The 16,450-nt window shown below is 55.2% G+C and overlaps 18 non-coding genes across 18 annotated transcripts; all 18 read right to left on the reverse strand.

Annotated features, from left to right (window-relative positions):
- Positions 1–61: 61 nt before the first annotated feature.
- Positions 62–180, reverse strand: LOC126115293 (5S ribosomal RNA). The gene has a single exon (XR_007525342.1). It is a non-coding gene; the product is annotated as a 5S ribosomal RNA (ribosomal RNA).
- Positions 181–1,007: 827 nt separating this feature from the next.
- On the reverse strand, positions 1,008–1,126 carry LOC126115294 (5S ribosomal RNA). The gene has a single exon (XR_007525343.1). It is a non-coding gene; the product is annotated as a 5S ribosomal RNA (ribosomal RNA).
- Positions 1,127–1,958: 832 nt separating this feature from the next.
- LOC126115295 (5S ribosomal RNA) lies at positions 1,959–2,077 on the reverse strand. The gene has a single exon (XR_007525344.1). It is a non-coding gene; the product is annotated as a 5S ribosomal RNA (ribosomal RNA).
- An 832-nt stretch (positions 2,078–2,909) lies between these two features.
- On the reverse strand, positions 2,910–3,028 carry LOC126115297 (5S ribosomal RNA). Its single transcript, XR_007525346.1, has one exon. It is a non-coding gene; the product is annotated as a 5S ribosomal RNA (ribosomal RNA).
- An 832-nt stretch (positions 3,029–3,860) lies between these two features.
- LOC126115298 (5S ribosomal RNA) lies at positions 3,861–3,979 on the reverse strand. Its single transcript, XR_007525347.1, has one exon. It is a non-coding gene; the product is annotated as a 5S ribosomal RNA (ribosomal RNA).
- An 832-nt stretch (positions 3,980–4,811) lies between these two features.
- LOC126115299 (5S ribosomal RNA) lies at positions 4,812–4,930 on the reverse strand. The gene has a single exon (XR_007525348.1). It is a non-coding gene; the product is annotated as a 5S ribosomal RNA (ribosomal RNA).
- An 827-nt stretch (positions 4,931–5,757) lies between these two features.
- LOC126115296 (5S ribosomal RNA) lies at positions 5,758–5,876 on the reverse strand. The gene has a single exon (XR_007525345.1). It is a non-coding gene; the product is annotated as a 5S ribosomal RNA (ribosomal RNA).
- An 832-nt stretch (positions 5,877–6,708) lies between these two features.
- LOC126115300 (5S ribosomal RNA) lies at positions 6,709–6,827 on the reverse strand. Its single transcript, XR_007525349.1, has one exon. It is a non-coding gene; the product is annotated as a 5S ribosomal RNA (ribosomal RNA).
- An 827-nt stretch (positions 6,828–7,654) lies between these two features.
- LOC126115302 (5S ribosomal RNA) lies at positions 7,655–7,773 on the reverse strand. The gene has a single exon (XR_007525350.1). It is a non-coding gene; the product is annotated as a 5S ribosomal RNA (ribosomal RNA).
- Positions 7,774–8,605: 832 nt separating this feature from the next.
- LOC126115466 (5S ribosomal RNA) lies at positions 8,606–8,724 on the reverse strand. Its single transcript, XR_007525499.1, has one exon. It is a non-coding gene; the product is annotated as a 5S ribosomal RNA (ribosomal RNA).
- Positions 8,725–9,556: 832 nt separating this feature from the next.
- Positions 9,557–9,675, reverse strand: LOC126115303 (5S ribosomal RNA). The gene has a single exon (XR_007525351.1). It is a non-coding gene; the product is annotated as a 5S ribosomal RNA (ribosomal RNA).
- Positions 9,676–10,507: 832 nt separating this feature from the next.
- Positions 10,508–10,626, reverse strand: LOC126115304 (5S ribosomal RNA). The gene has a single exon (XR_007525352.1). It is a non-coding gene; the product is annotated as a 5S ribosomal RNA (ribosomal RNA).
- Positions 10,627–11,458: 832 nt separating this feature from the next.
- Positions 11,459–11,577, reverse strand: LOC126115305 (5S ribosomal RNA). The gene has a single exon (XR_007525353.1). It is a non-coding gene; the product is annotated as a 5S ribosomal RNA (ribosomal RNA).
- Positions 11,578–12,399: 822 nt separating this feature from the next.
- On the reverse strand, positions 12,400–12,518 carry LOC126115306 (5S ribosomal RNA). Its single transcript, XR_007525354.1, has one exon. It is a non-coding gene; the product is annotated as a 5S ribosomal RNA (ribosomal RNA).
- Positions 12,519–13,350: 832 nt separating this feature from the next.
- On the reverse strand, positions 13,351–13,469 carry LOC126115307 (5S ribosomal RNA). Its single transcript, XR_007525355.1, has one exon. It is a non-coding gene; the product is annotated as a 5S ribosomal RNA (ribosomal RNA).
- Positions 13,470–14,301: 832 nt separating this feature from the next.
- LOC126115309 (5S ribosomal RNA) lies at positions 14,302–14,420 on the reverse strand. Its single transcript, XR_007525357.1, has one exon. It is a non-coding gene; the product is annotated as a 5S ribosomal RNA (ribosomal RNA).
- An 827-nt stretch (positions 14,421–15,247) lies between these two features.
- Positions 15,248–15,366, reverse strand: LOC126115310 (5S ribosomal RNA). Its single transcript, XR_007525358.1, has one exon. It is a non-coding gene; the product is annotated as a 5S ribosomal RNA (ribosomal RNA).
- Positions 15,367–16,193: 827 nt separating this feature from the next.
- On the reverse strand, positions 16,194–16,312 carry LOC126115311 (5S ribosomal RNA). The gene has a single exon (XR_007525359.1). It is a non-coding gene; the product is annotated as a 5S ribosomal RNA (ribosomal RNA).
- Positions 16,313–16,450: the final 138 nt, after the last annotated feature.

Below are 16,450 nucleotides of genomic sequence, written 5' to 3' on the forward strand. Positions count from 1 at the left end.
CACAACAGAAAGGTAGTTTGAAAATTGGGCTGGCGACATAACAAAAAAACAAAAGGAAGGGAGCCAACAGCACCCGGGTTTCCCAGGCGGTCACCCATCCAAGTACTAGCCGGGCCCGATGATGCTTAACTACGGTGATCGGACGAGAACCGGTGTATTCATCATGGTATGGCCGTTGGCGCTCATCTAATGTAGGAGCACGGCAGAATTCGCGTTCGGCTTTTCTCCCAACACACAAAATGTTAGTTTTCGGCCGCATTTGACGAAAGCGCTTCCTTCCGCAACCGCCAGTTCCTCGAGGACGGCGCGGGGAGGCGCGCCCGGCGTCCCAGCAGAGCGACGGCCAAATTGGCGGGCGCACCGCCGCTTGTGTGAGACGCACTGCTGCTCGTTGCACCCCCTGTCATTCGCTGGGCGCGTGCAGCCTTCGACACTAGCGGAGGACGCATCTTGTCCCTGGTGTTCAGCGGAGCGCCTGTGCGGGGTGTGGCAGTGTCGTGCTGGAGGGCGCCACTGGTAGCGATGTGGGCTTCCTCGCCTCGCCTCGCCTCGCCTCACACCAGGTGTCTGCGTAGTTTGCAGTGCATTCGCACCATTCCTATCCCTGTCCCTGTCCCCGTCCCGACTTGTCCCGACTTTGCTCGACTGCCGCTCGCTGCCGCTCGGGTCGTGGTCCATATGACAGCGCAAGCACGACAAACGTCTGCGGGACGAGACGAGACGACTAAGGAATACATTCGTGGTTACAAATCAAATTTGGAACTCTACACTCCTACACAACAATAGGCGGTGACGTATTTCAGAAATCACCTGCCGATTCGTACTGTTTTGTCGTTTTCAAAGTCTTCTTGGCAAACTTGGTTAGCACATTCTCCCTCAAACTGAGTTAATTACTGCATTTTCGTACCATTACAGTAGTTTAAAAGGCTTAAGGAAGCATCTTTGTCACAACAGAAAGGTAGTTTGAAAATTGGGCTGGCGACATAACAAAAAAACAAAAGGAAGGGAGCCAACAGCACCCGGGTTTCCCAGGCGGTCACCCATCCAAGTACTAGCCGGGCCCGATGATGCTTAACTACGGTGATCGGACGAGAACCGGTGTATTCATCATGGTATGGCCGTTGGCGCTCATCTAATGTAGGAGCACGGCAGAATTCGCGTTCGGCTTTTCTCCCAACACACAAAATGTTAGTTTTCGGCCGCATTTGACGAAAGCGCTTCCTTCCGCAACCGCCAGTTCCTCGAGGACGGCGCGGGGAGGCGCGCCCGGCGTCCCAGCAGAGCGACGGCCAAATTGGCGGGCGCACCGCCGCTTGTGTGAGACGCACTGCTGCTCGTTGCACCCCCTGTCATTCGCTGGGCGCGTGCAGCCTTCGACACTAGCGGAGGACGCATCTTGTCCCTGGTGTTCAGCGGAGCGCCTGTGCGGGGTGTGGCAGTGTCGTGCTGGAGGGCGCCACTGGTAGCGATGTGGGCTTCCTCGCCTCGCCTCGCCTCGCCTCGCCTCACACCAGGTGTCTGCGTAGTTTGCAGTGCATTCGCACCATTCCTATCCCTGTCCCTGTCCCCGTCCCGACTTGTCCCGACTTTGCTCGACTGCCGCTCGCTGCCGCTCGGGTCGTGGTCCATATGACAGCGCAAGCACGACAAACGTCTGCGGGACGAGACGAGACGACTAAGGAATACATTCGTGGTTACAAATCAAATTTGGAACTCTACACTCCTACACAACAATAGGCGGTGACGTATTTCAGAAATCACCTGCCGATTCGTACTGTTTTGTCGTTTTCAAAGTCTTCTTGGCAAACTTGGTTAGCACATTCTCCCTCAAACTGAGTTAATTACTGCATTTTCGTACCATTACAGTAGTTTAAAAGGCTTAAGGAAGCATCTTTGTCACAACAGAAAGGTAGTTTGAAAATTGGGCTGGCGACATAACAAAAAAACAAAAGGAAGGGAGCCAACAGCACCCGGGTTTCCCAGGCGGTCACCCATCCAAGTACTAGCCGGGCCCGATGATGCTTAACTACGGTGATCGGACGAGAACCGGTGTATTCATCATGGTATGGCCGTTGGCGCTCATCTAATGTAGGAGCACGGCAGAATTCGCGTTCGGCTTTTCTCCCAACACACAAAATGTTAGTTTTCGGCCGCATTTGACGAAAGCGCTTCCTTCCGCAACCGCCAGTTCCTCGAGGACGGCGCGGGGAGGCGCGCCCGGCGTCCCAGCAGAGCGACGGCCAAATTGGCGGGCGCACCGCCGCTTGTGTGAGACGCACTGCTGCTCGTTGCACCCCCTGTCATTCGCTGGGCGCGTGCAGCCTTCGACACTAGCGGAGGACGCATCTTGTCCCTGGTGTTCAGCGGAGCGCCTGTGCGGGGTGTGGCAGTGTCGTGCTGGAGGGCGCCACTGGTAGCGATGTGGGCTTCCTCGCCTCGCCTCGCCTCGCCTCGCCTCACACCAGGTGTCTGCGTAGTTTGCAGTGCATTCGCACCATTCCTATCCCTGTCCCTGTCCCCGTCCCGACTTGTCCCGACTTTGCTCGACTGCCGCTCGCTGCCGCTCGGGTCGTGGTCCATATGACAGCGCAAGCACGACAAACGTCTGCGGGACGAGACGAGACGACTAAGGAATACATTCGTGGTTACAAATCAAATTTGGAACTCTACACTCCTACACAACAATAGGCGGTGACGTATTTCAGAAATCACCTGCCGATTCGTACTGTTTTGTCGTTTTCAAAGTCTTCTTGGCAAACTTGGTTAGCACATTCTCCCTCAAACTGAGTTAATTACTGCATTTTCGTACCATTACAGTAGTTTAAAAGGCTTAAGGAAGCATCTTTGTCACAACAGAAAGGTAGTTTGAAAATTGGGCTGGCGACATAACAAAAAAACAAAAGGAAGGGAGCCAACAGCACCCGGGTTTCCCAGGCGGTCACCCATCCAAGTACTAGCCGGGCCCGATGATGCTTAACTACGGTGATCGGACGAGAACCGGTGTATTCATCATGGTATGGCCGTTGGCGCTCATCTAATGTAGGAGCACGGCAGAATTCGCGTTCGGCTTTTCTCCCAACACACAAAATGTTAGTTTTCGGCCGCATTTGACGAAAGCGCTTCCTTCCGCAACCGCCAGTTCCTCGAGGACGGCGCGGGGAGGCGCGCCCGGCGTCCCAGCAGAGCGACGGCCAAATTGGCGGGCGCACCGCCGCTTGTGTGAGACGCACTGCTGCTCGTTGCACCCCCTGTCATTCGCTGGGCGCGTGCAGCCTTCGACACTAGCGGAGGACGCATCTTGTCCCTGGTGTTCAGCGGAGCGCCTGTGCGGGGTGTGGCAGTGTCGTGCTGGAGGGCGCCACTGGTAGCGATGTGGGCTTCCTCGCCTCGCCTCGCCTCGCCTCGCCTCACACCAGGTGTCTGCGTAGTTTGCAGTGCATTCGCACCATTCCTATCCCTGTCCCTGTCCCCGTCCCGACTTGTCCCGACTTTGCTCGACTGCCGCTCGCTGCCGCTCGGGTCGTGGTCCATATGACAGCGCAAGCACGACAAACGTCTGCGGGACGAGACGAGACGACTAAGGAATACATTCGTGGTTACAAATCAAATTTGGAACTCTACACTCCTACACAACAATAGGCGGTGACGTATTTCAGAAATCACCTGCCGATTCGTACTGTTTTGTCGTTTTCAAAGTCTTCTTGGCAAACTTGGTTAGCACATTCTCCCTCAAACTGAGTTAATTACTGCATTTTCGTACCATTACAGTAGTTTAAAAGGCTTAAGGAAGCATCTTTGTCACAACAGAAAGGTAGTTTGAAAATTGGGCTGGCGACATAACAAAAAAACAAAAGGAAGGGAGCCAACAGCACCCGGGTTTCCCAGGCGGTCACCCATCCAAGTACTAGCCGGGCCCGATGATGCTTAACTACGGTGATCGGACGAGAACCGGTGTATTCATCATGGTATGGCCGTTGGCGCTCATCTAATGTAGGAGCACGGCAGAATTCGCGTTCGGCTTTTCTCCCAACACACAAAATGTTAGTTTTCGGCCGCATTTGACGAAAGCGCTTCCTTCCGCAACCGCCAGTTCCTCGAGGACGGCGCGGGGAGGCGCGCCCGGCGTCCCAGCAGAGCGACGGCCAAATTGGCGGGCGCACCGCCGCTTGTGTGAGACGCACTGCTGCTCGTTGCACCCCCTGTCATTCGCTGGGCGCGTGCAGCCTTCGACACTAGCGGAGGACGCATCTTGTCCCTGGTGTTCAGCGGAGCGCCTGTGCGGGGTGTGGCAGTGTCGTGCTGGAGGGCGCCACTGGTAGCGATGTGGGCTTCCTCGCCTCGCCTCGCCTCGCCTCGCCTCACACCAGGTGTCTGCGTAGTTTGCAGTGCATTCGCACCATTCCTATCCCTGTCCCTGTCCCCGTCCCGACTTGTCCCGACTTTGCTCGACTGCCGCTCGCTGCCGCTCGGGTCGTGGTCCATATGACAGCGCAAGCACGACAAACGTCTGCGGGACGAGACGAGACGACTAAGGAATACATTCGTGGTTACAAATCAAATTTGGAACTCTACACTCCTACACAACAATAGGCGGTGACGTATTTCAGAAATCACCTGCCGATTCGTACTGTTTTGTCGTTTTCAAAGTCTTCTTGGCAAACTTGGTTAGCACATTCTCCCTCAAACTGAGTTAATTACTGCATTTTCGTACCATTACAGTAGTTTAAAAGGCTTAAGGAAGCATCTTTGTCACAACAGAAAGGTAGTTTGAAAATTGGGCTGGCGACATAACGAAAAAACAAAAGGAAGGGAGCCAACAGCACCCGGGTTTCCCAGGCGGTCACCCATCCAAGTACTAGCCGGGCCCGATGATGCTTAACTACGGTGATCGGACGAGAACCGGTGTATTCATCATGGTATGGCCGTTGGCGCTCATCTAATGTAGGAGCACGGCAGAATTCGCGTTCGGCTTTTCTCCCAACACACAAAATGTTAGTTTTCGGCCGCATTTGACGAAAGCGCTTCCTTCCGCAACCGCCAGTTCCTCGAGGACGGCGCGGGGAGGCGCGCCCGGCGTCCCAGCAGAGCGACGGCCGAATTGGCGGGCGCACCGCCGCGTGTGTGAGACGCACTGCTGCTCGTTGCACCCCCTGTCATTCGCTGGGCGCGTGCAGCCTTCGACACTAGCGGAGGACGCATCTTGTCCCTGGTGTTCAGCGGAGGGCCTGTGCGGGGTGTGGCAGTGTCGTGCTGGAGGGCGCCACTGGTAGCGATGTGGGCTTCCTCGCCTCGCCTCGCCTCGCCTCACACCAGGTGTCTGCGTAGTTTGCAGTGCATTCGCACCATTCCTATCCCTGTCCCTGTCCCCGTCCCGACTTGTCCCGACTTTGCTCGACTGCCGCTCGCTGCCGCTCGGGTCGTGGTCCATATGACAGCGCAAGCACGACAAACGTCTGCGGGACGAGACGAGACGACTAAGGAATACATTCGTGGTTACAAATCAAATTTGGAACTCTACACTCCTACACAACAATAGGCGGTGACGTATTTCAGAAATCACCTGCCGATTCGTACTGTTTTGTCGTTTTCAAAGTCTTCTTGGCAAACTTGGTTAGCACATTCTCCCTCAAACTGAGTTAATTACTGCATTTTCGTACCATTACAGTAGTTTAAAAGGCTTAAGGAAGCATCTTTGTCACAACAGAAAGGTAGTTTGAAAATTGGGCTGGCGACATAACAAAAAAACAAAAGGAAGGGAGCCAACAGCACCCGGGTTTCCCAGGCGGTCACCCATCCAAGTACTATCCGGGCCCGATGATGCTTAACTTCGGTGATCGGACGAGAACCGGTGTATTCATCATGGTATGGCCGTTGGCGCTCATCTAATGTAGGAGCACGGCAGAATTCGCGTTCGGCTTTTCTCCCAACACACAAAATGTTAGTTTTCGGCCGCATTTGACGAAAGCGCTTCCTTCCGCAACCGCCAGTTCCTCGAGGACGGCGCGGGGAGGCGCGCCCGGCGTCCCAGCAGAGCGACGGCCAAATTGGCGGGCGCACCGCCGCTTGTGTGAGACGCACTGCTGCTCGTTGCACCCCCTGTCATTCGCTGGGCGCGTGCAGCCTTCGACACTAGCGGAGGACGCATCTTGTCCCTGGTGTTCAGCGGAGCGCCTGTGCGGGGTGTGGCAGTGTCGTGCTGGAGGGCGCCACTGGTAGCGATGTGGGCTTCCTCGCCTCGCCTCGCCTCGCCTCGCCTCACACCAGGTGTCTGCGTAGTTTGCAGTGCATTCGCACCATTCCTATCCCTGTCCCTGTCCCCGTCCCGACTTGTCCCGACTTTGCTCGACTGCCGCTCGCTGCCGCTCGGGTCGTGGTCCATATGACAGCGCAAGCACGACAAACGTCTGCGGGACGAGACGAGACGACTAAGGAATACATTCGTGGTTACAAATCAAATTTGGAACTCTACACTCCTACACAACAATAGGCGGTGACGTATTTCAGAAATCACCTGCCGATTCGTACTGTTTTGTCGTTTTCAAAGTCTTCTTGGCAAACTTGGTTAGCACATTCTCCCTCAAACTGAGTTAATTACTGCATTTTCGTACCATTACAGTAGTTTAAAAGGCTTAAGGAAGCATCTTTGTCACAACAGAAAGGTAGTTTGAAAATTGGGCTGGCGACATAACAAAAAAACAAAAGGAAGGGAGCCAACAGCACCCGGGTTTCCCAGGCGGTCACCCATCCAAGTACTAGCCGGGCCCGATGATGCTTAACTACGGTGATCGGACGAGAACCGGTGTATTCATCATGGTATGGCCGTTGGCGCTCATCTAATGTAGGAGCACGGCAGAATTCGCGTTCGGCTTTTCTCCCAACACACAAAATGTTAGTTTTCGGCCGCATTTGACGAAAGCGCTTCCTTCCGCAACCGCCAGTTCCTCGAGGACGGCGCGGGGAGGCGCGCCCGGCGTCCCAGCAGAGCGACGGCCGAATTGGCGGGCGCACCGCCGCGTGTGTGAGACGCACTGCTGCTCGTTGCACCCCCTGTCATTCGCTGGGCGCGTGCAGCCTTCGACACTAGCGGAGGACGCATCTTGTCCCTGGTGTTCAGCGGAGGGCCTGTGCGGGGTGTGGCAGTGTCGTGCTGGAGGGCGCCACTGGTAGCGATGTGGGCTTCCTCGCCTCGCCTCGCCTCGCCTCACACCAGGTGTCTGCGTAGTTTGCAGTGCATTCGCACCATTCCTATCCCTGTCCCTGTCCCCGTCCCGACTTGTCCCGACTTTGCTCGACTGCCGCTCGCTGCCGCTCGGGTCGTGGTCCATATGACAGCGCAAGCACGACAAACGTCTGCGGGACGAGACGAGACGACTAAGGAATACATTCGTGGTTACAAATCAAATTTGGAACTCTACACTCCTACACAACAATAGGCGGTGACGTATTTCAGAAATCACCTGCCGATTCGTACTGTTTTGTCGTTTTCAAAGTCTTCTTGGCAAACTTGGTTAGCACATTCTCCCTCAAACTGAGTTAATTACTGCATTTTCGTACCATTACAGTAGTTTAAAAGGCTTAAGGAAGCATCTTTGTCACAACAGAAAGGTAGTTTGAAAATTGGGCTGGCGACATAACAAAAAAACAAAAGGAAGGGAGCCAACAGCACCCGGGTTTCCCAGGCGGTCACCCATCCAAGTACTAGCCGGGCCCGATGATGCTTAACTACGGTGATCGGACGAGAACCGGTGTATTCATCATGGTATGGCCGTTGGCGCTCATCTAATGTAGGAGCACGGCAGAATTCGCGTTCGGCTTTTCTCCCAACACACAAAATGTTAGTTTTCGGCCGCATTTGACGAAAGCGCTTCCTTCCGCAACCGCCAGTTCCTCGAGGACGGCGCGGGGAGGCGCGCCCGGCGTCCCAGCAGAGCGACGGCCAAATTGGCGGGCGCACCGCCGCTTGTGTGAGACGCACTGCTGCTCGTTGCACCCCCTGTCATTCGCTGGGCGCGTGCAGCCTTCGACACTAGCGGAGGACGCATCTTGTCCCTGGTGTTCAGCGGAGCGCCTGTGCGGGGTGTGGCAGTGTCGTGCTGGAGGGCGCCACTGGTAGCGATGTGGGCTTCCTCGCCTCGCCTCGCCTCGCCTCGCCTCACACCAGGTGTCTGCGTAGTTTGCAGTGCATTCGCACCATTCCTATCCCTGTCCCTGTCCCCGTCCCGACTTGTCCCGACTTTGCTCGACTGCCGCTCGCTGCCGCTCGGGTCGTGGTCCATATGACAGCGCAAGCACGACAAACGTCTGCGGGACGAGACGAGACGACTAAGGAATACATTCGTGGTTACAAATCAAATTTGGAACTCGACACTCCTACACAACAATAGGCGGTGACGTATTTCAGAAATCACCTGCCGATTCGTACTGTTTTGTCGTTTTCAAAGTCTTCTTGGCAAACTTGGTTAGCACATTCTCCCTCAAACTGAGTTAATTACTGCATTTTCGTACCATTACAGTAGTTTAAAAGGCTTAAGGAAGCATCTTTGTCACAACAGAAAGGTAGTTTGAAAATTGGGCTGGCGACATAACGAAAAAACAAAAGGAAGGGAGCCAACAGCACCCGGGTTTCCCAGGCGGTCACCCATCCAAGTACTAGCCGGGCCCGATGATGCTTAACTACGGTGATCGGCGGAGAACCGGTGTATTCATCATGGTATGGCCGTTGGCGCTCATCTAATGTAGGAGCACGGCAGAATTCGCGTTCGGCTTTTCTCCCAACACACAAAATGTTAGTTTTCGGCCGCATTTGACGAAAGCGCTTCCTTCCGCAACCGCCAGTTCCTCGAGGACGGCGCGGGGAGGCGCGCCCGGCGTCCCAGCAGAGCGACGGCCAAATTGGCGGGCGCACCGCCGCTTGTGTGAGACGCACTGCTGCTCGTTGCACCCCCTGTCATTCGCTGGGCGCGTGCAGCCTTCGACACTAGCGGAGGACGCATCTTGTCCCTGGTGTTCAGCGGAGCGCCTGTGCGGGGTGTGGCAGTGTCGTGCTGGAGGGCGCCACTGGTAGCGATGTGGGCTTCCTCGCCTCGCCTCGCCTCGCCTCGCCTCACACCAGGTGTCTGCGTAGTTTGCAGTGCATTCGCACCATTCCTATCCCTGTCCCTGTCCCCGTCCCGACTTGTCCCGACTTTGCTCGACTGCCGCTCGCTGCCGCTCGGGTCGTGGTCCATATGACAGCGCAAGCACGACAAACGTCTGCGGGACGAGACGAGACGACTAAGGAATACATTCGTGGTTACAAATCAAATTTGGAACTCTACACTCCTACACAACAATAGGCGGTGACGTATTTCAGAAATCACCTGCCGATTCGTACTGTTTTGTCGTTTTCAAAGTCTTCTTGGCAAACTTGGTTAGCACATTCTCCCTCAAACTGAGTTAATTACTGCATTTTCGTACCATTACAGTAGTTTAAAAGGCTTAAGGAAGCATCTTTGTCACAACAGAAAGGTAGTTTGAAAATTGGGCTGGCGACATAACGAAAAAACAAAAGGAAGGGAGCCAACAGCACCCGGGTTTCCCAGGCGGTCACCCATCCAAGTACTAGCCGGGCCCGATGATGCTTAACTACGGTGATCGGACGAGAACCGGTGTATTCATCATGGTATGGCCGTTGGCGCTCATCTAATGTAGGAGCACGGCAGAATTCGCGTTCGGCTTTTCTCCCAACACACAAAATGTTAGTTTTCGGCCGCATTTGACGAAAGCGCTTCCTTCCGCAACCGCCAGTTCCTCGAGGACGGCGCGGGGAGGCGCGCCCGGCGTCCCAGCAGAGCGACGGCCAAATTGGCGGGCGCACCGCCGCTTGTGTGAGACGCACTGCTGCTCGTTGCACCCCCTGTCATTCGCTGGGCGCGTGCAGCCTTCGACACTAGCGGAGGACGCATCTTGTCCCTGGTGTTCAGCGGAGCGCCTGTGCGGGGTGTGGCAGTGTCGTGCTGGAGGGCGCCACTGGTAGCGATGTGGGCTTCCTCGCCTCGCCTCGCCTCGCCTCGCCTCACACCAGGTGTCTGCGTAGTTTGCAGTGCATTCGCACCATTCCTATCCCTGTCCCTGTCCCCGTCCCGACTTGTCCCGACTTTGCTCGACTGCCGCTCGCTGCCGCTCGGGTCGTGGTCCATATGACAGCGCAAGCACGACAAACGTCTGCGGGACGAGACGAGACGACTAAGGAATACATTCGTGGTTACAAATCAAATTTGGAACTCTACACTCCTACACAACAATAGGCGGTGACGTATTTCAGAAATCACCTGCCGATTCGTACTGTTTTGTCGTTTTCAAAGTCTTCTTGGCAAACTTGGTTAGCACATTCTCCCTCAAACTGAGTTAATTACTGCATTTTCGTACCATTACAGTAGTTTAAAAGGCTTAAGGAAGCATCTTTGTCACAACAGAAAGGTAGTTTGAAAATTGGGCTGGCGACATAACAAAAAAACAAAAGGAAGGGAGCCAACAGCACCCGGGTTTCCCAGGCGGTCACCCATCCAAGTACTAGCCGGGCCCGATGATGCTTAACTACGGTGATCGGACGAGAACCGGTGTATTCATCATGGTATGGCCGTTGGCGCTCATCTAATGTAGGAGCACGGCAGAATTCGCGTTCGGCTTTTCTCCCAACACACAAAATGTTAGTTTTCGGCCGCATTTGACGAAAGCGCTTCCTTCCGCAACCGCCAGTTCCTCGAGGACGGCGCGGGGAGGCGCGCCCGGCGTCCCAGCAGAGCGACGGCCAAATTGGCGGGCGCACCGCCGCTTGTGTGAGACGCACTGCTGCTCGTTGCACCCCCTGTCATTCGCTGGGCGCGTGCAGCCTTCGACACTAGCGGAGGACGCATCTTGTCCCTGGTGTTCAGCGGAGCGCCTGTGCGGGGTGTGGCAGTGTCGTGCTGGAGGGCGCCACTGGTAGCGATGTGGGCTTCCTCGCCTCGCCTCGCCTCGCCTCGCCTCACACCAGGTGTCTGCGTAGTTTGCAGTGCATTCGCACCATTCCTATCCCTGTCCCTGTCCCCGTCCCGACTTGTCCCGACTTTGCTCGACTGCCGCTCGCTGCCGCTCGGGTCGTGGTCCATATGACAGCGCAAGCACGACAAACGTCTGCGGGACGAGACGAGACGACTAAGGAATACATTCGTGGTTACAAATCAAATTTGGAACTCTACACTCCTACACAACAATAGGCGGTGACGTATTTCAGAAATCACCTGCCGATTCGTACTGTTTTGTCGTTTTCAAAGTCTTCTTGGCAAACTTGGTTAGCACATTCTCCCTCAAACTGAGTTAATTACTGCATTTTCGTACCATTACAGTAGTTTAAAAGGCTTAAGGAAGCATCTTTGTCACAACAGAAAGGTAGTTTGAAAATTGGGCTGGCGACATAACAAAAAAACAAAAGGAAGGGAGCCAACAGCACCCGGGTTTCCCAGGCGGTCACCCATCCAAGTACTAGCCGGGCCCGATGATGCTTAACTACGGTGATCGGACGAGAACCGGTGTATTCATCATGGTATGGCCGTTGGCGCTCATCTAATGTAGGAGCACGGCAGAATTCGCGTTCGGCTTTTCTCCCAACACACAAAATGTTAGTTTTCGGCCGCATTTGACGAAAGCGCTTCCTTCCGCAACCGCCAGTTCCTCGAGGACGGCGCGGGGAGGCGCGCCCGGCGTCCCAGCAGAGCGACGGCCGAATTGGCGGGCGCACCGCCGCGTGTGTGAGACGCACTGCTGCTCGTTGCACCCCCTGTCATTCGCTGGGCGCGTGCAGCCTTCGACACTAGCGGAGGACGCATCTTGTCCCTGGTGTTCAGCGGAGGGCCTGTGCGGGGTGTGGCAGTGTCATGCTGGAGGGCGCCACTGGTAGCGATGTGGGCTTCCTCGCCTCGCCTCGCCTCACACCAGGTGTCTGCGTAGTTTGCAGTGCATTCGCACCATTCCTATTCCTGTCCCTGTCCCCGTCCCGACTTGTCCCGACTTTGCTCGACTGCCGCTCGCTGCCGCTCGGGTCGTGGTCCATATGACAGCGCAAGCACGACAAACGTCTGCGGGACGAGACGAGACGACTAAGGAATACATTCGTGGTTACAAATCAAATTTGGAACTCTACACTCCTACACAACAATAGGCGGTGACGTATTTCAGAAATCACCTGCCGATTCGTACTGTTTTGTCGTTTTCAAAGTCTTCTTGGCAAACTTGGTTAGCACATTCTCCCTCAAACTGAGTTAATTACTGCATTTTCGTACCATTACAGTAGTTTAAAAGGCTTAAGGAAGCATCTTTGTCACAACAGAAAGGTAGTTTGAAAATTGGGCTGGCGACATAACGAAAAAACAAAAGGAAGGGAGCCAACAGCACCCGGGTTTCCCAGGCGGTCACCCATCCAAGTACTAGCCGGGCCCGATGATGCTTAACTACGGTGATCGGACGAGAACCGGTGTATTCATCATGGTATGGCCGTTGGCGCTCATCTAATGTAGGAGCACGGCAGAATTCGCGTTCGGCTTTTCTCCCAACACACAAAATGTTAGTTTTCGGCCGCATTTGACGAAAGCGCTTCCTTCCGCAACCGCCAGTTCCTCGAGGACGGCGCGGGGAGGCGCGCCCGGCGTCCCAGCAGAGCGACGGCCAAATTGGCGGGCGCACCGCCGCTTGTGTGAGACGCACTGCTGCTCGTTGCACCCCCTGTCATTCGCTGGGCGCGTGCAGCCTTCGACACTAGCGGAGGACGCATCTTGTCCCTGGTGTTCAGCGGAGCGCCTGTGCGGGGTGTGGCAGTGTCGTGCTGGAGGGCGCCACTGGTAGCGATGTGGGCTTCCTCGCCTCGCCTCGCCTCGCCTCGCCTCACACCAGGTGTCTGCGTAGTTTGCAGTGCATTCGCACCATTCCTATCCCTGTCCCTGTCCCCGTCCCGACTTGTCCCGACTTTGCTCGACTGCCGCTCGCTGCCGCTCGGGTCGTGGTCCATATGACAGCGCAAGCACGACAAACGTCTGCGGGACGAGACGAGACGACTAAGGAATACATTCGTGGTTACAAATCAAATTTGGAACTCTACACTCCTACACAACAATAGGCGGTGACGTATTTCAGAAATCACCTGCCGATTCGTACTGTTTTGTCGTTTTCAAAGTCTTCTTGGCAAACTTGGTTAGCACATTCTCCCTCAAACTGAGTTAATTACTGCATTTTCGTACCATTACAGTAGTTTAAAAGGCTTAAGGAAGCATCTTTGTCACAACAGAAAGGTAGTTTGAAAATTGGGCTGGCGACATAACAAAAAAACAAAAGGAAGGGAGCCAACAGCACCCGGGTTTCCCAGGCGGTCACCCATCCAAGTACTAGCCGGGCCCGATGATGCTTAACTACGGTGATCGGACGAGAACCGGTGTATTCATCATGGTATGGCCGTTGGCGCTCATCTAATGTAGGAGCACGGCAGAATTCGCGTTCGGCTTTTCTCCCAACACACAAAATGTTAGTTTTCGGCCGCATTTGACGAAAGCGCTTCCTTCCGCAACCGCCAGTTCCTCGAGGACGGCGCGGGGAGGCGCGCCCGGCGTCCCAGCAGAGCGACGGCCAAATTGGCGGGCGCACCGCCGCTTGTGTGAGACGCACTGCTGCTCGTTGCACCCCCTGTCATTCGCTGGGCGCGTGCAGCCTTCGACACTAGCGGAGGACGCATCTTGTCCCTGGTGTTCAGCGGAGCGCCTGTGCGGGGTGTGGCAGTGTCGTGCTGGAGGGCGCCACTGGTAGCGATGTGGGCTTCCTCGCCTCGCCTCGCCTCGCCTCGCCTCACACCAGGTGTCTGCGTAGTTTGCAGTGCATTCGCACCATTCCTATCCCTGTCCCTGTCCCCGTCCCGACTTGTCCCGACTTTGCTCGACTGCCGCTCGCTGCCGCTCGGGTCGTGGTCCATATGACAGCGCAAGCACGACAAACGTCTGCGGGACGAGACGAGACGACTAAGGAATACATTCGTGGTTACAAATCAAATTTGGAACTCTACACTCCTACACAACAATAGGCGGTGACGTATTTCAGAAATCACCTGCCGATTCGTACTGTTTTGTCGTTTTCAAAGTCTTCTTGGCAAACTTGGTTAGCACATTCTCCCTCAAACTGAGTTAATTACTGCATTTTCGTACCATTACAGTAGTTTAAAAGGCTTAAGGAAGCATCTTTGTCACAACAGAAAGGTAGTTTGAAAATTGGGCTGGCGACATAACAAAAAAACAAAAGGAAGGGAGCCAACAGCACCCGGGTTTCCCAGGCGGTCACCCATCCAAGTACTAGCCGGGCCCGATGATGCTTAACTACGGTGATCGGACGAGAACCGGTGTATTCATCATGGTATGGCCGTTGGCGCTCATCTAATGTAGGAGCACGGCAGAATTCGCGTTCGGCTTTTCTCCCAACACACAAAATGTTAGTTTTCGGCCGCATTTGACGAAAGCGCTTCCTTCCGCAACCGCCAGTTCCTCGAGGACGGCGCGGGGAGGCGCGCCCGGCGTCCCAGCAGAGCGACGGCCGAATTGGCGGGCGCACCGCCGCGTGTGTGAGACGCACTGCTGCTCGTTGCACCCCCTGTCATTCGCTGGGCGCGTGCAGCCTTCGACACTAGCGGAGGACGCATCTTGTCCCTGGTGTTCAGCGGAGGGCCTGTGCGGGGTGTGGCAGTGTCGTGCTGGAGGGCGCCACTGGTAGCGATGTGGGCTTCCTCGCCTCGCCTCGCCTCGCCTCACACCAGGTGTCTGCGTAGTTTGCAGTGCATTCGCACCATTCCTATCCCTGTCCCTGTCCCCGTCCCGACTTGTCCCGACTTTGCTCGACTGCCGCTCGCTGCCGCTCGGGTCGTGGTCCATATGACAGCGCAAGCACGACAAACGTCTGCGGGACGAGACGAGACGACTAAGGAATACATTCGTGGTTACAAATCAAATTTGGAACTCTACACTCCTACACAACAATAGGCGGTGACGTATTTCAGAAATCACCTGCCGATTCGTACTGTTTTGTCGTTTTCAAAGTCTTCTTGGCAAACTTGGTTAGCACATTCTCCCTCAAACTGAGTTAATTACTGCATTTTCGTACCATTACAGTAGTTTAAAAGGCTTAAGGAAGCATCTTTGTCACAACAGAAAGGTAGTTTGAAAATTGGGCTGGCGACATAACAAAAAAACAAAAGGAAGGGAGCCAACAGCACCCGGGTTTCCCAGGCGGTCACCCATCCAAGTACTAGCCGGGCCCGATGATGCTTAACTACGGTGATCGGACGAGAACCGGTGTATTCATCATGGTATGGCCGTTGGCGCTCATCTAATGTAGGAGCACGGCAGAATTCGCGTTCGGCTTTTCTCCCAACACACAAAATGTTAGTTTTCGGCCGCATTTGACGAAAGCGCTTCCTTCCGCAACCGCCAGTTCCTCGAGGACGGCGCGGGGAGGCGCGCCCGGCGTCCCAGCAGAGCGACGGCCGAATTGGCGGGCGCACCGCCGCGTGTGTGAGACGCACTGCTGCTCGTTGCACCCCCTGTCATTCGCTGGGCGCGTGCAGCCTTCGACACTAGCGGAGGACGCATCTTGTCCCTGGTGTTCAGCGGAGGGCCTGTGCGGGGTGTGGCAGTGTCGTGCTGGAGGGCGCCACTGGTAGCGATGTGGGCTTCCTCGCCTCGCCTCGCCTCGCCTCACACCAGGTGTCTGCGTAGTTTGCAGTGCATTCGCACCATTCCTATCCCTGTCCCTGTCCCCGTCCCGACTTGTCCCGACTTTGCTCGACTGCCGCTCGCTGCCGCTCGGGTCGTGGTCCATATGACAGCGCAAGCACGACAAACGTCTGCGGGACGAGACGAGACGACTAAGGAATACATTCGTGGTTACAAATCAAATTTGGAACTCTACACTCCTACACAACAATAGGCGGTGACGTATTTCAGAAATCACCTGCCGATTCGTACTGTTTTGTCGTTTTCAAAGTCTTCTTGGCAAACTTGGTTAGCACATTCTCCCTCAAACTGAGTTAATTACTGCATTTTCGTACCATTACAGTAGTTTAAAAGGCTTAAGGAAGCATCTTTGTCACAACAGAAAGGTAGTTTGAAAATTGGGCTGGCGACATAACAAAAAAACAAAAGGAAGGGAGCCAACAGCACCCGGGTTTCCCAGGCGGTCACCCATCCAAGTACTAGCCGGGCCCGATGATGCTTAACTACGGTGATCGGACGAGAACCGGTGTATTCATCATGGTATGGCCGTTGGCGCTCATCTAATGTAGGAGCACGGCAGAATTCGCGTTCGGCTTTTCTCCCAACACACAAAATGTTAGTTTTCGGCCGCATTTGACGAAAGCGCTTCCTTCCGCAACCGCCAGTTCCTCGAGGACGGCGCGGGGAGGCGC

Source organism: Schistocerca cancellata, unplaced genomic scaffold, assembly GCF_023864275.1.
Source record: "Schistocerca cancellata isolate TAMUIC-IGC-003103 unplaced genomic scaffold, iqSchCanc2.1 HiC_scaffold_317, whole genome shotgun sequence".
NCBI lineage: Eukaryota > Metazoa > Arthropoda > Insecta > Orthoptera > Acrididae > Schistocerca > Schistocerca cancellata.